We start from the raw sequence: 17,406 nt of genomic DNA on the forward strand, positions 1-17,406 counted from the left end.
TCTATTGGTCAACATCATTTTGTAAATCATTTCCTCAACTGATTGTCGTTAACATACCTACTGTAGAATCTGTCATAAAGCTGACCACTCAAAACCTACAATGGACAACCTAGTTAATTGGTCACTGAAATAGACCAATAGTTAACGTCATAGACTGAATATTGTCAACCAGTTCAACAGGGGTTTTAACTAAATCTAAAATCTAAACACTATTCTAACTGACGAAGGAGTGTACATACAACCTACTGTGGCTGAGAATTGAACCGGTTACAATTACCTAATGCACAACGGCATCTATCTAAGCGACGATGTTTCTTCTATAAAGGACCCTGTTAACTTCCTACACAATCCCAATGTCATCTTTGATATCTCCTTTTGATACAGTCAAAACTTCTTAACACAAGTGAAACCAATGTAAAAGCCTGAGTACCTGATTGAAATGTGAATAGCCATGTTCAGAATCTCGTTTCTCCGACCCTCGCACCAACATCTGGGTAGAAGTCTCCGTCATCCGTCAAGTTCAGAGGCTCCCTCAGATCAGAAGAGGATGTCCAGTGTAGAGAAGTTGCTCAAAAAGTAGACCCGTTTACACAGGAACAGTATAGAGAGACGGGTACCAACTTAGGATAACAAAATGATCAGGTAAAAAATGTGCAAAAAAGTGCAATGGTCCTCAGTCCTTGACACTTTTGATACAGGCCCCCAAAGACTTCAACAGGCAACCAAATCCTTTCTTTCTTAGGTTTCGTTTTTTTGTCGGAGATCGAGAAAGTTGAAATAGTTTGTCAATCATGTAAGGTAGGACACCGGTAAGACAGACTACCAGCGCCACATTAACAAGATTTCACTTAATAAAATGCTTACCCAACCATTAACTCTTGGATCATTAGGTCGTCACACTTTCCAGATAGTAGTTAGCCACACCGACCGGCACACACGTTTGCACAACTCTGCTGCTTCTACAGTTCAGTGGTGCTTTCTACAGCATTTAATGAATGGTAACCAATTAATTTACTACATAATTTTTCAAATTATAAAAACAGCCAAGTACAACATTTACAATCCTTGAGTTGAAATAAAGTTATCTCTGAGATTAGATTTTTTTTTGTATCAGCTGATGCAAAAAAAAACTCAATAAAATTTAGAACTGTTAACTATTACTGTCGCAGCAATGCAAAGAAGAAAAAAAAAACATTTTCAAATGAAGTTTGTGACTGTTTCGTAAAAAATATTGTACTTTTTAATTTTGAATTTGGACAGGTGTAAATCACACTCGTCCAAACATGTCATGCCTAAAATGAATAAATTTGGTTAAATTGATGACGTACTCGTATTTCATTTTGAGTTTGGACAGGTGTGCATCACACTTATCCAAACATGTCGTGCCAAAAAGGAATAAATTTAGTTAAAATGATGGCGTACTTGTATGTCATGAAGATTGGTCCCAAGAATACAACTTTAGGATGTGTTCCGCTTGCATTAATTGTATTGAGTGCAAGTTGTACTTGGCTTCACAATCATCAAAGTATCAATATAGGACCAGAGACACTCCCACAATTTGAGTCACAAGCAAATTTTACAGAAAACAAAATTTCTGTAAAATTTGCTAAGATATTCCAACTCTGGGAAAAATCTAGAAAAGAAGAGTTTTTAAAGTGAGCAAAGTTTTAAAAGTAGTAGCGGGAAAAAAATTTGCCAAGAGAGTAAAAAAAAAAAATAAGAATTTAGAATTTTGTATTTTGGGAAGTAAAGTCGAGCATTCTATATGAAAAATGTACGCATTTTGTATATAAAGTAATGTGAACTCATTTCGTGGGAATGTCTCAATAAAGATAATTTATGTAAAATACACAAATATTTTGCAGTTGTGACCCAAATTACCAAAAAGGACAAATCTTTTCGCATTGTCGTATTTCTTGTCCCAAAATTAAGTTTAAAGCCAAAATTAAGAATAGCTTTGACAGTAATTTATTTTGCGTGTGTGGCCAACACAAAGAATGATAAGCGAAATATTTCACGTAATGATTTGTCTTCTTCTTTTTGTGAAGTTGGATCACAGATGCAGTCAAATGCACAATCATGAATAAATCCAGGCCTGATACTTCACGGAGGCAACGAAGGCGATAGCCTCGATGCCCCTGGTCATTGCCTTGGTGCCCTTGAAATGATCCAGTACAGATTTACAATTTCCTCATAGGGTGCGTTTTACCAAGGAGAAAATGCTCTGGTGCCCTTGCCTTTTCAAAAAAGAAGCATACAGGCCTGTTGGTCTATAGAAACAATTCACAACACATGATTCAAGATTTATCATTGTGTTATTGCAACAAATACCCCAGGTGGGAAGGGGGGGGGCACAGGTAATATGGCAAGTGGCCATTTCTGACATACAGCCGCAAAGGTTTACAGTAATCTTACCCCACAGAGGAAGGGTCAGTGGTCACACGGCAGGTGGATTAATAGAAAGTACCAATCATTTCCCCCAGGTAGGAAGGGGAAAAGGTCATGTATGTACATATGAACCTCAACATTTAGTTTGCTATGACCCAATCCCTAGCAGAAAGGGATGAAAGTCACGTGTGGTGGTAGTGGTACAACAGTAAGCCACTAATATAAAACGTTACTAAGTTTGCTGCGACACAATCCCTAGCAGAAAGGGATGAAAGTCACGTGTGATGGTAGTGGTACAACAGTAAGCCACTGATGTAAAACGTTACTAAGTTTGCTGCGACACAATCCCTAGCAGAAACGGATGCAAGTCATGTGTGGTGGTAGTGGTACAACAGTAATCCACTAAACTAGTACTTTACTAAGTTTGCTGTGACCCTATCCCTAGCAGAAAGGGATGAAAGTCATGTGTGATGGTAGTGGTACAACAGTAAGCCACTAATGTAAAACGTTACTAAGTTTGCTGTGACCCAATCCCTAGCAGAAAGGGATGAAAGTCATGTGTGATGGTAGTGGTACAACAGTAAGCCACTAATGTAAAACGTTACTAAGTTTGCTGTGACCCAATCCCTAGCAGAAAGGGATGAAAGTCATGTGTGATGGTAGTGGTACAACAGTAAGCCACTAATGTAAAACGTTACTAAGTTTGCTGTGACCCAATCCCTAGCAGAAAGGGATGAAAGTCATGTGGGATGGTAGTGGTACAACAGTAAGCCACTAATGTAAAACGTTACTAAGTTTGCTGTGACCCAATCCCTAGCAGAAAGGGATGAAAGTCATGTGTGATGGTAGTGGTACAACAGTAAGCCACTAATGTAAAACGTTACTAAGTTTGCTGCGACCCAATCCCTAGCAGAAAGGGATGAAAGTCATGTGTGATGGTAGTGGTACAACAGTAAGCCACTAATGTAAAACGTTACTAAGTTTGCTGTGACCCAATCCCTAGCAGAAAGGGATGAAAGTCATGTGTGATGGTAGTGGTACAACAGTAAGCCACTAATGTAAAACTTTTTTAAGTTTGCTGTGACCCAATCCCTTGCAGAAAGGGATGAAAGTCATGTGTGATGGTAGTGGTACAACAGTAAGCCACTAATGTAAAACTTGTTTAAGTTTGCTGTGACCCAATCCCTAGCAGAAAGGGATGAAAGTCATGTGTGATGGTAGTGGTACAACAGTAAGCCACTAATGTAAAACGTTACTAAGTTTGCTGTGACCCAATCCCTTGCAGAAAGGGATGAAAGTCATGTGTGATGGTTAAGTTTGCTGTGACCCAATCCCTTGCAGAAAGGGATGAAAGTCATGTGTGATGGTAGTGGTACAACAGTAAGCCACTGCTAGAGAACACGTTGATAGGTTCCTAGTTTGCTATGACGCAAACCCCTAGCAGAAAAGGACAGCTCAGTCATTTAAACAGGGCAAGTGCACCAAGGTGGTTTTTCTTGGTAAAGGGCACCTCTATGGAATAATTGCAAGAACATTTCAAGGGGCACCCAGGCAATGACCAGTGGCAACGTTGCCTCCGTAATGCATCAGGCGTGTCGTAGTAACAGTATCGAGGATGACATTTGTGCAATGACCAACTCTCAGGAGAAAGGGAGTTTTAGTCTTGTCATGACCCGTAAGTTCCTAAGTATGCCATAATCCTAACCAGAGCTAGAAGGCTTTTATCATAAAAGATGTGCACTCAAGTTTCTTGTTCATTCTTTCAATCGATTAACCCACCCCAGGGGTTAGGGGAGGATCGATTAAAACAACAATTGATGACGGTAAACAATTCAATTTCAGATACTCATTTTTTGAAACAAGCTATAAAGCACGAGTTATCGCAAACTAATGTAAGCAACACTGACAGTTTAAAAACACCTTTACCACAGTTCGGCCATTTTGTCTGGTTCCCGTGTACCGATCAAAACCCGCTCGAAACGCTCAAAGTTTAACAAAAAGGAACCAGACTTAATTTTGTTGTCAAGCCTCATTTTGTTTCTTGAGACAATCCTGATGGCACTGTCAGTGATAAAGGATCCTTATCTTATTTAAGTACCCATACTGGGATGGATGCTCGGCCTCCTCATCAGCAACACATCTCTCTGGCATCAGGTGGTGGTCGTCGTTGTCGTCGGTGGTGATTTCATCTCCTTGTTCCAGTGCGCTCTTGCCTCGAGTTCCTCTCAGTGTAGACCGATCCGAAGATGTTGATTCTCTTCAGGAGTACTCAATCTCTTGATGCCTGTAAATAAAAAATAAAAAAATAAAAAATTAACCTTTGACCCTAACCATCTTGGGGTCGATTTCACAAATGGTTAGAAAGATGAAATAAAACAGTGAAAGTTTCAGCAAAGTAGGTTAATTGGTTCTACTTGCTGAGAAAACAGAAAGAAGCAAACCCTGTCACAGTAGCGATGCTTTTTTTCCCAAACATTAAAAAAAAAAAATTGCCAAGGGTTTCCATACGGACACGAACCCTTTGTCACTGATTTTTGCTGCGCTGTTTTCACAGGTAAAATATAAAACCTCTGAAATAAAACGAACCTGTTTGTATATCAAAAAATTGGGAGGGGTTTACGTTATTTTTCAAAATTTTAATGTCAACTTTCAATTTGAAGTAGCGCAATTTTCAATCAAACACAGTTAAAAAATCGGCCAGGGGTTTCCTTACGGGTGGCGAACCCTTTGTCACTGAATTTTTGCTCTTCTGTTTTCAGAGTTCAAAATATAAAACCAAATAGTTGGGGGCTTGTTTTTCAAAACTTATAAATCACCTTATATAAAGTGGCACATTTTTCAATGAATAAACCAGTCAAATAATCGGCCTCCTCATCAGTAAGACATCTCTGTGGCATCAGGTCGTCATCGTTGTCGTCGTCGCCGGTGGTGATTTCATCTCCTTGTTCCAGTGAGCTCTTGTCTTGAGATCTCTTAGATGAAATAAAACAGTGAAAGTTTCAGCAAAATAGGTTAATTGGTTCTACTTGCTTAGAAAACAGAAAGAAGCAAAACCCTGTCACAGTAGCGATGAATCCATCTAAGGTAAAGACTTCGATACATCAACAAACTATGTTTGCTTTTTCCCCAAACATTTAAAAATAATTGGCCAGGGGTTTCCTTACAGACTGTCACTGATTTTTGCTCTCTGCTTTCACAGGTAAAATATAAAACCTCTGAAATAAAACGAACCTATTTGTATATCAAAATATTTGGAGGGGTTTCCTGTTATTTTCGAAATTTACCAAATGTCAACTTTCAATTTGAAGTGGTGCAATTTTCAATCAACACAGTTAAAAAATCGGCCAGGGGTTTACTTATGGGTGGCAAACCCTTTGTCACTGAATTTTTGCTCTTCTGTTTTCAGAGTTCAAAATATAAAACCAAATAGTAGGGGGCTTGTTTTTCAAAACTTATAAATCACCTTATATGAAGTGGCGCATTTTTCAATGAATAAACCAGTCAAAAAATCGGCCTCCTCATCAGTAAGACATCGTTGTGGCATCAGGTCGTCATCGTTGTCCTCGTCGCCGGTGGTGATTTCATCTCCTTGTTCCAGTGAGCTCTTGTCTTGAGATCTATAAGTGTAGACTGATCCGAAGATGTTGATTCTCTTCAGGAGTACTCAATCTCTTGATGCCTGTAAATATTAAAAAATATAAAAAAAAAATACTTTTACATAAAAAAATGAACCTTTGACCCTAACCATCCTGGGGTCGATTTCACAAATGGTTAGAAAGATGAAATAAAACAGTGAAAAGTTCAGCAAAATAGGTTAATTGGTTCTACTTGCTTAGAAAACAGAAAGAAGCAAAACCCTGTCACAGTAGCGATGAATCCATCCAAGGTAAAGATTTCGATACATCAACAAACTATGTTTGCTTTTTCCCCAAACATTTAAAAAATAATTGGCCAGGGGTTTTCTTACAGACTGTCACTGATTTTTGCTCTCTGTTTTCACAGGTAAAATATAATAATAATAATAATAATAATAATAATGCATTTATAATGCGCCATCTATCTAGTGTACAAGACCCTATTCCGATGCGCAGAACAAAAAACAATACATACAACAAAAAAGAAATGTAGAACATAATACAAAATTATACAATGAATAATCTACTGTCAAGACATGTAACGAGCTAAGTGTAAGAGGATTTAAATAAATGAGTTTTTATCAAGTTTTTAAACAATGGAAGAGAACTACAGCGCCTGATGTTATTAGGTAAAGCGTTCCAAAGTTTAGGAGCACAAGCGGAAAAGGAACGATCGCCATATGATGAGGAAGTTCTAGGAATAGTTAAAAGGGACTTAGCAGAAGAACAAAGAGTGCGAGAGGGGGCATAAGGTACAAGGAGATTTGCAATATAAGACGGAGTCAAGCCAAACTGGGATTTAAATGCAATAAGTAGAATTTTGAATTGAATTCGTTGTCGAATGGGTAGCCAGTGAAGTTCCTGCAGTATAGGTGTAATATGATCATGTTTTTTAGATTTTGTTAAAACACAAGCGGCAGCATTTTGTAAAAGTTGTAGTTTGTGGAGCTGGTGTTCGGTAACTCCGTATAATAGGGAATTACCATTGTCAAGGCGAGAAGTGACCAAAGAATGAATGATAGTAGCAGCAGTTTTATGTGATAAGGTTTTTCGAATGGTATTAACAGTTCTTAAGTAATAGTATGTCGATTGACAGATTCTGCTGACATGTTTATCCATGGATAGTGTGTTATCAAAAATAACTCCCAAATTACGCGCACAAGGTGAGGCCTGAATAGAGGCACTGTCAACATGGATGTTATGATTAATGATTTTATGGCGTTGATGTTTGGGAGTTATAATGAGAAATTCAGTGTTATCATCATTTAGTTTTAGCTTGTTAATTGTCATCCACGACTTAATCTCAGATATGCAGGCTTCGGCACACTGGCGAGCCGATTCCTCACTATTGGGTCTGTTTAAATCAAATGGTAAATAGAGCTGTGTGTCATCTGCATAGGCATGTACCCGCAAGCCATGTTTACGAGCAATATTGGCAATTGGGCTAGCATAGATTGTAAAAAGCAACGGCCCCAGAACTGATCCTTGGGGCACGCCGTAAGGGAGTGGATCAAAGTCAGACAGGACACCAGCAATGTTCACTGACTGGGTCCTGTTACTGAGATATGATTGTAGCCACTTCAGAGCTAAGCCCTTGACACCAATTGATGCAAGGCAAGAATAAAGTACGTCATGGTCAATGGTGTCAAAGGCTGCAGAAAGATCAAGAAGAATAAGAAATACACCAAATTTATCATCCAGTTCACATAAAATATCATTTTGTACCCTCAATAAAGCTGTTTCTGTACTGTGGTATTTTCTGTAAGCTGATTGAAAGTGTTCATATAGGTTGTTAGAAGATAAATGATCAATGAGCTGGCATGCGACAGCCTTCTCAACAATTTTTGACACAAAATTTAAATTGGAGACAGGACGGAAGTTCTTTAAAATGTCAGGGTCAAGTGATGGCTTTTTTAGGAGCGGTGTAACTAGTGCGTTTTTAAAATGGTCCGGGAAAATTGCTGTTTCGAAAGAGTTATTCACAATCCTTGTGATCACAGGTGCCAATATATTTATATGGTCTTTAAGCATCCATGTTGGTACAGGATCCAAGACACACGATTTAGATGGTGATCCAGAGATAAGTTTAGAAATCTCTGTTACACTAACAGGTCTGAAATGTTCGAAAACTGGGGAAGTACATGTAGGGGGACCAGTATCTAATGTGGGAGAAGAAACTGGAACTATGTCTAGGCCTTGACGAATTGTGTGAATTTTTGTAATGAAATAATTGTTAAATCTTTTAGCAAGTTGAGATTGACATGTATGTGAAGGTAGTTTCGCTTTCCCTTTTTGATGCAGCAAACTTTCAACAACTTTGAACAATTCTCGTTGGTCCTTGCACTGGGATACTTTGTCATGGTAGTAGTCAAATTTAGCCTGGACAATCATATTAGTAACAACAAGACACTGTGATTTAAAAAGTTGCCTATCAATTTCAAGTTTCGAAGTGCGCCATCGCCTCTCATATCTTTTCCTAAGCTTTTTTGCACTATCGATATCAGGAGTGTACCAAGGATTAGATGCACGGATTGTAACAGAGCGCTTTTTCAGGGGGGCATGCTTATTGAGGATATTTGTGAGGGTGGTGTCATACTGGGCAACTAGTTTATCTAAATCAGTTTCAGGGGCGGTGATCAAATCACTTAACCTGATATCATGTGAGATAGCATTCTTATCAATTGAACTCCACTTTCGATAAGTAATAACTTTCCTCTGAAATAAAACGAACCTATTTGTATATCAAAATATTTGGAGGGGTTTCCGGTTATTTTTCAAAATTTACCTTGTCAACTTTCAATTTGAAGTGGTGCAATTTTCAATCAAACACAGTTAAAAAATCGGCCAGGGGTTTCCTTACGGGTGGCGAACCCTTTGTCACTGAATTTTTGCTCTTCTGTTTTCAGAGTTCAAAATATAAAACCAAATAGTAGGGGGCTTGTTTTTCAAAACTTATAAATCACCTTATATGAAGTGGCGCATTTTTCAATGAATAAACCAGTCAAAAAATCGGCCTCCTCATCAGTAAGACATCTTTGTGGCATCAGGTCGTCATCGTTGTCCTCGTCGCCGGTGGTGATTTCATCTCCTCGTTCCAGTGAGCTCTTGTCTTGAGATCTATAAGTGTAGATTGATCCGAAGATGTTGGTTCTCTTCATGAGTACTCAATCTCTTGATGCCTGTAAATATTAAAAAATATATAAAAAAAATACTTTTACATAAAAAAATGAACCTTTGACCCTAACCATCCTGGGGTCGATTTCACAAATGGTTAGAAAGATGAAATAAAACAGTGAAAAGTTCAGCAAAATAGGTTAATTGGTTCTACTTGCTTAGAAAACAGAAAGAAGCAAAACCCTGTCACAGTAGCGATGAATCCATCCAAGGTAAAGATTTCGATACATCAACAAACTATGTTTGCTTTTTCCCCAAACATTTAAAAAATAATTGGCAAGGGGTTTTCTTACAAACTGTCACTGATTTTTGCTCTCTGTTTTCACAGGTAAAATATAAAACCTCTCAAATAAAACGAACCTATTTGTATATCAAAATATTTGGAGGGGTTTCCGGTTATTTTTCAAAATTTACCAAATGTCAACTTTCAATTTGAAGTGGTGCAATTTTCAATCAAACACAGTTAAAAAATCGGCCAGGGGTTTCCTTACGGGTGGCGAACCCTTTGTCACTGAATTTTTGCTCTTCTGTTTTCAGAGTTCAAAATATAAAACCAAATAGTAGGGGGCTTGTTTTTCAAAACTTATAAATCACCTTATATGAAGTGGCGCATTTTTTAATGAATAAACCAGTCAAAAAATCGGCCTCCTCATCAGTAAGACATCGTTGTGGCATCAGGTCGTCATCGTTGTCCTCGTCGCCGGTGGTGATTTCATCTCCTTGTTCCAGTGAGCTCTTGTCTTGAGATCTATAAGTGTAGACTGATCCGAAGATGTTGATTCTCTTCAGGAGTACTCAATCTCTTGATGCCTGTAAATATTAAAAAATATAAAAAAAAAATACTTTTACATAAAAAAATGAACCTTTGACCCTAACCATCCTGGGGTCGATTTCACAAATGGTTAGAAAGATGAAATAAAACAGTGAAAAGTTCAGCAAAATAGGTTAATTGGTTCTACTTGCTTAGAAAACAGAAAGAAGCAAAACCCTGTCACAGTAGCGATGAATCCATCCAAGGTAAAGATTTCGATACATCAACAAACTATGTTTGCTTTTTCCCCAAACATTTGTGACCCGCTCTGACGGAATGAGGAATGTCTAGTAATGTTTCATTTCGTGTAATTTGACACCGAACATAATCATAACAAACAATTAATGAAAATTATTGAATTTTTTAATTTTTTTATTACTACACTTTTAGGTTGCCTAAATCTTGATTAAACTTACTATGGTCTTACCTTTTCGTCAAAAGATTACTAAAGATGTAAAAACAGACGATTTCTGAGCCATGTTCTTGACGTAATTATCCAAAAATGTTCCAAATCCCACGGGACAGACAGCGAACATTCATTGAAAACACCAAATTTGGCGAGCGTCGCAAAACTTTTCACACAACTTGCATAGCGCCACCAAGAGTACCATTGGAAAGCCAAAGATTAGAGGTGTCTAAATATAGCCACCAAAAACATGTGTCAACACTGAAAGGGGTTCAAAGGTCACCAAAGGCAAACCCTGTTTTATCAGCGATGACATCTCCCATTCATAAATCCGCGTCGCGAGATTTAGTATGGCTCACAGACCGAGGCGTTGTTTATCCATGCAGCGTGAGAGTCCGATCACCCGACCCGGTCTTGTTGCCATAGCTAGTTGCAGCGCTGGTAATACGACAATGTACACACGAACACTGCGCGGGTACCATGCACAAACTTTGCTACACGTACGACGTATGGAACAGTGGAATGTTTATCGAACGTTGGGAAAACAGTGTCTAATTTCCATCATTGTTTTGTGGTTTTTCAAGGTTGAATTGTTCCAAATCAAAATAATTCTGAATGTTAAAGGAATAATCTTTCAGTTAAACTTCATGCTGGGTAAGAAATTTCGCTAAAATCATGAGAAACATGCACGGGGAAATTGCGAATGTTCCCTGGTCTTCAAGCCGAGTATACCCGTGGGGGTTGATGCTATGCGCTGAGTGACAGCTGTCTTTACTATGTTTTGACTTGACGGAACAAAACTCGCATTTCAAGTTGGAAATATCAACGCAAATTGCTCCAAAAATTCAGGTAAACATTGTCAAACTTATTGGTGAAATTGTCTACACATTATAATCTAACTTCTCGTTGAGTTGTTTGTTCATTTTGGTAATTTTGTTTGCCTGACTACGGGGGGTTAAAAATTGATGTTTTCATTATCGTAAACAAAAATATTAATATTATTTTAATGAGTGTGTGAGACGTCGCGTTTTTTCAAATTAATTTTTATGGAGTTTGTGTTTTCCAAAACGGGTCGTAAAATTAAGCGTCAAGGGCGTCGAAAATTCCACATTGTTTCAGACAGGAAGGTCGTATGATCTTGATTTTTATTTCATTTAAAATATTAAGATTTGCTTGTTTGGAATATTATGAAATATGCAAATGTGAAATTCACTAGACAATCCTCATTTCGTTAGAGCGGGTCACATTTAAAAAATAATTGGCCAGGGGTTTCTTACAGACTGTCACTGATTTTTGCTCTCTGTTTTCCCAGGTAAAATATAAAACCTCTCAAATAAAACGAACCTATTTGTATATCAAAATATTTGGAGGGGTTTCCGGTTATTTTTCAAAATTTACCAAATGTCAACTTTCAATTTGAAGCGTTGCAATTTTCAATCAAACACAGGGGTTTCCTTACGGGTGGCGAACCCTTTGTCACTGAATTTTTGCTCTTCTGTTTTCAGAGTTCAAAATATTAAAATATTCAAATATTTGGGGGCTTGTTTTTCAAAACTTTTAAATCACCTTTTATGTAGTGGTGCATTTTTCAACGAATAAACACACCCCAAAAATTGCCTCCTCATCAGTAAGACATCTCTCTGGCATCGGGTCGTCGTCGTCGCCGGTGGTGATTTCATCTCCTTGTTCCAGTGAGCTCTTGCCTTGAGTTCCTCTCAGTGTAGACTGATCCGAAGATGTTGATTCTCTTCAGGAGTACTCAATCTCTTGATGCCTGTAAATAAAAAAATAAAATTACTTAACCATCCTGGGGTCGATTTCACAAAGAGTTAGGACTGGTTCTAACTTTAGGCTAGTCCTAAGTTAGACGAGTAACTTGTCCTAACAAGATATGACTAGTCTTAACTCTTTGTAAAGTTCACCGCAGATCCTTCACAAGATCCAATTGCATGTTTTGTTGGTTTCTGTTTTGCTGATGGATGCACTTGTAACCATATTGTGCTTTAATAATAACAATATTAAAAATTATAATAATCAACGTATTTATAATGCACCTTTTCCAAAGGATACAAAGCGCCAAATATTTTTACTGCAAGGTGAGTGGGACAAAGATTTTGAAATTATGAGACCTAATCCTTAGCACACCATGTAGTGGTTTACATGGTGCCACGGTGCATACAGCAGCCACAGCCAGGAACACCAGGGCGAACCCCTTCTCTTTTTCGATAAGTGCATGCACTGCGTTCTTTTAAATGGGACCTACGGCTTTACGTCCAATCCGAAGGGCGAAGCAATGGTTAAGTGTCTTGCTTAAGGACACAAGTGTCATGGCTGGCGATTCGAACCCACACTCTGCTTATCAGAAACACCAGAGTTTGAACTTGATGCTCTTAACCACTCGGCCATGACACTTCCGACAACGATTTACACACATGTCATATGAACGGTGAATTTCTGCTTGTACCAATCCGCATGTAGCACTGAAATCCGTCATTCAGTGACGCTCGTGGCTCTTCAACAATGTTACCCCTTATCACTGGACCATTTATTTCATTCATCAAACCAACTCAGAAATTGCCTGTGCAGCCAAATATGTAGTGATAAATAAATCACAAGAACCATCTCTGCCCTCACAGGTACCTACTAACCCCTGCACAATCTATGGAAACTGTATGATAAACCTAAAAGGATCTACAAGCCTAAAGCCCGGTTCATACTTCCTGCAAATGCGAACAAGTTTTGTTGTCACAAACTCGCAATGAATCACTCGCAACAGTTGAACTGTGTTCAACCTCTTTGAAACATTCGTTAACTAAACAGGGCTGGGTCGCCAAAATTCACTTTGCATTTGCAGGAAGTATGAACCAGGTTTAAAGTCACCTGGAAGTGGTATTTTTTCAAAATAAAGCTTTTGTCACTAATATATGTGTTTTGATGAGTGGAATGTGAATAAACAGTTAACTAAGGTTTAAAAAAATCAGTTCTTATGTTATTTACAAATTTAAGAGTAGACCCCGACCCGAGAGGGCGCTGTTCGTGACGTCAATCGAGGCAGACTTTGCCTGTAATGCGTAGAGTAAACACAATTGCAAAGTACATGTACGGACCAAGTCGTGAGTTTGTACGTTTCAAAACAACAACAAAAATGTTTTTTTCCGGCAATGCCGACCAGGTGTATTGCTGCTGAATGCAGAAAAACACTTTTTGAAATGTACCATCTTACGACTTGGACGTACATGTACTTTGCACGTGTGTTTACTATACGCATTGCAGGCAAAGTCTGCCTCGATTGACGTCACAAAAGGGGTAGGCGGAGTCAGCCCCCCAAACAACTTTATATATTTTTTAAACATATAAATCGTGATAAACAATTACTAACAAAATTGTTTTATTGTTCGTAAGCATATACTCTTATGTTTGAAAGAAAACAAATTCTATTTCCAGGTGACTTTAAGTAGTGATTAACTTACTTGCATGATGGGCAGAAATAGATGACGGTTTGTCCTTCATCAGCTGATCGTGTTTGCCTGGTGTGGCAATGAAGTCCATCGTGACGGCACTTGGCACATGCCCTGTCAATCTGAAACCAGACCAGATACAAAAATGAAATTAAGAAGTGATGAAAAATAACCAAGCATTGATAATACGCCTAAAAGGTAGAGCCATAAGTTTTTTTGTTTTGTTTTTCAATGATTAATGGACAAAACATAGAAAGAAGAAGTAAAACTGTGAAAGTTTCAGCAAAACAGATCTACTGGTTCTACTTGCTGAGAAAACAGAAAGAAGCAAAACCCTGGCACAGTAGCGATCAATCAATAAGAGGTAAAGATTTCGATACATCAACATAAAAGGTTTGCTTTTTTTCCCAAACATTTTAAAATAATTGGCCAGGGGTGTCCTTCCGGGTGGCGAACCCGATTTTTATCCTCTGTTTTCACAGGTAAAATAAAAAAACCTCTGAAATAAAACAAACCTATTTGTATATCAAAATATTTGGGGGCTTCCGTTTCAATCAAACACCGATAAAAAATTTACCAGGGGTTTCACTACGGGTGGCGAACCCTTTGTTACTGAATTTCTGCCCTTCTCGTTTCAGAGTTAAAAATATAAAACCAAATATTTGGGGGCTTATTTTTCAAGACTTGCCAAATAAATTACCTAATATGAAGTGGCAAATTTTTCAATTAATAAACAGCAGTTAAAAAATTGGCTAGAGGTTTCCCTATGGGTGGCGCACCCATATCACTTAAGTTTGCTCTGCTAAAGAGTTAAATACAAAACCTACGATATAAAACTGTTTCTAACCAAATATTTGGGGGGGGGGGAATTTTCCAAAATTACCATATTATAAAAAAAATGACAGTTTAAAATGAAGTGGTACATTTTTCAATTAAACACAGTTAAAAAAATTGCCAGTGGTTTCCCTACGGGTGGCGAACCCATATCACTGATTGTTGCTCTTCTTAAAGGTTAATTATAAACCTTCTGAAATAAAACAAATATTTCTCACCAAATATTTGGGGAGGGGAGAGGGTAATTTTCAAAAATTACCAAATTATAAAAAAAATCGCCTTTTAAAATGAAGTGGTTCTAAACACAGTTAAAATATTTGCCAGAAGTTTCCCTACGGGTGGCGAACCCATATCACTGAATGTTGCTCTTCTTAAGAGTTAAATATAAAACCTCTGAAATAAAACAAAACTATTTCTGACCAAATATTTGGGGTGGGGGAGGGTAATTTTCAAAAATTACTAAGTTATAAAAAAAAAATTGCCTTTTAAAACGAAGTGGTACATTTTTCAACTAAAACAGTTAAAACATTGGCCAGAGGTTTCCTTATGGTTGGCAAACCTTTATCACTGAATTTTGCTGTTTTCAGAGGGATAAAACCTCTGAAATAAAATAAACAAGTACCAACAAAGAACTTTGGGGTTGCTTTTTTTTCAAAATTTACAAAATGATAAACCACCTTTTATTCAAAACGAAATTGTGCCTTTTTTTTCAAACCATTTCATAATTGACCAGAGGTCCCCCTACAGGTGGCAAACCCTTTACACTGATTCGTTTTTGTGTCTTTCCTGAAGAAAAACAAAATGGTGAACCTAAATATTTTGGGGGTTATATTCTTCAAAAGAAACCATATGCAATAAATCACCTAATAAATTCATCTATTTTGCATCTTTTTTTTTCATAAACCAATTTTAAAAATTCAGAGTAATATAAATGTTGAAACCTCTGAAAGAAAAAATAAAAATAAAATGTTTTGATGGTTCTAGCAGGGGCAACTAAACAACAATAATGTACAAACATTTCTGTATGTAAACATCAAGATATAATATAAACCTAAACAATTTGGACAATTCCTAAGACATGTAAGATAAAACTCCAGTGTTTCACTCACCAGTGTTCCTAGGTCTTTCTGGTCGACGACCTCCTGACGACCTTCAACATTCTTGTGAGAGTTGAGACGCAGGTATGAATGATAGACCACACCATGTAATGCAGCTGTAATGAGAAGGAAGACAATAAGTGACTTTTCGGATAACTTTCCGTATGGCGCCACCACCTTTTCACTCATTTTTACAAAAAGGGATATCTCATTGAGGTAAATTAGATACTATATTATTTCATATCGAATGAAAAAGTGGTGGCGCCATACGGAAACTTTTCCGACTTTTCATTCATTCAAAAAATGCTGTCTGTGCTATTACTTGGTAGTGATATAAAATATGCGGTCATCGCTGAGTGATACAAAGAAAAAAAAATCACTGATAATATTAATAAAAACAACTTTACACAAGTGTTACATTTTGTTGAAAATCTGTGAAAGGAATGTAATTTTTATATCCTAAATAAAATAAAAAAATAGTCAATATTTTTTGTCAACTACAAATTATGTCACAGGTCATTTACATCATCAGACTCAAAGTCATTGAGCTGAATTTGCATTAATGTGTTTAATATTCAAAGTCTGAGTGTTGCGACAATAACGCACAAGTCAAGGGGGTTATTACACACAACTTTACAAGCTCCGGTTTCCACAATAAATATGTAAATTCCAAACTTACTTTTTGCATTTACTTTGTGAGCACATGTCTTGCACTTCATAACTACCGTTTCTTTTTCAGGAAACGGTAAAATGGAGCGAAATGCGGGCAAAATTCTCTCGAAGAAGCAAGTCACTTCTCTCCGTCCATGTTTTTGAGAAATTCTGATACCGCATGCGTTTCTGAATGGGACACACGTGATTTATCAAGCTCGACTTCATCTATACGTTCAGCGTTGAATTTGGTTTAGGGTATCTGACTAAGTATTTAAATAGGAATCGCGCCCTCTGTCGGCGGATTGTAGAGTCTCCCGCGTAAAGTTAATGAGCCTGCATTAGATGGTTAATTGATGCACTTGCTGGATGATTTTGATTAATTCTGGTTAAAAATACCACTCTATGAAAATACCAAGCGCAACAGGATAAAAAAATTAAATTAAACAAACAATAATTATCCCCAAATACGAACCACACCACGAGAAATCCCTTCCAAATACTACTAATAATCATTATAGAACCGTTACAAAAGTTGTCACTCACAAAGATGAAAAAAAACAAAGAAATAATATTATTATATGATTTTGTTTAACCATGATAATGCTGGAAAATTGCCCCTCGCTATGTTTATGTTGAAATATGTTTATGTTGAAGTTGTCTTACCATGTGTGTCCTCAAATGCATTTTGTTATTTTTAACCACTGGGGTAATTTTACATAACAATAAAAAACAGTTATTTTAGTAAGTTGCTGCTGGGGGATTAGCAAATTGTTTTTGGTTTGAAGTTTCTAATTCTAGATTCGCTTGCAATTCTTTTAACTGGCTTTCGGCGAGAGCAGACAAGTGAAGGAGACCGTTGCAAATACGCCTAAAATAAAGCAATAACGTTTTGTCACAAACTTCCATCCTGCCTGCGCCTCTTGAATTTCACCGACTCATGTGTGTAGCA

General features: G+C 37.4%; 1 long non-coding RNA gene across 2 annotated transcripts; it reads right to left on the reverse strand.

The window, feature by feature from the left end:
• Nucleotides 1-12,166: 12,166 nt before the first annotated feature.
• Nucleotides 12,167-16,522, reverse strand: LOC117287747. Of its 2 annotated transcripts, none has more exons than XR_004518836.1 (3): nucleotides 16,483-16,522; nucleotides 15,816-15,919; nucleotides 12,167-12,188 (listed from the first exon to the last, which is right to left on the reverse strand). It is a non-coding gene; the product is annotated as an uncharacterized LOC117287747 (long non-coding RNA). The 2 variants fall into 2 exon arrangements; XR_004518835.1 differs by lacking the exon at nucleotides 12,167-12,188 and adding an exon at nucleotides 13,956-13,994.
• Nucleotides 16,523-17,406: the final 884 nt, after the last annotated feature.

The sequence above is a fragment of the Asterias rubens genome, chromosome 3, assembly GCF_902459465.1.
Source record: "Asterias rubens chromosome 3, eAstRub1.3, whole genome shotgun sequence".
Classification (NCBI taxonomy): Eukaryota; Metazoa; Echinodermata; class Asteroidea; order Forcipulatida; family Asteriidae; genus Asterias; species Asterias rubens.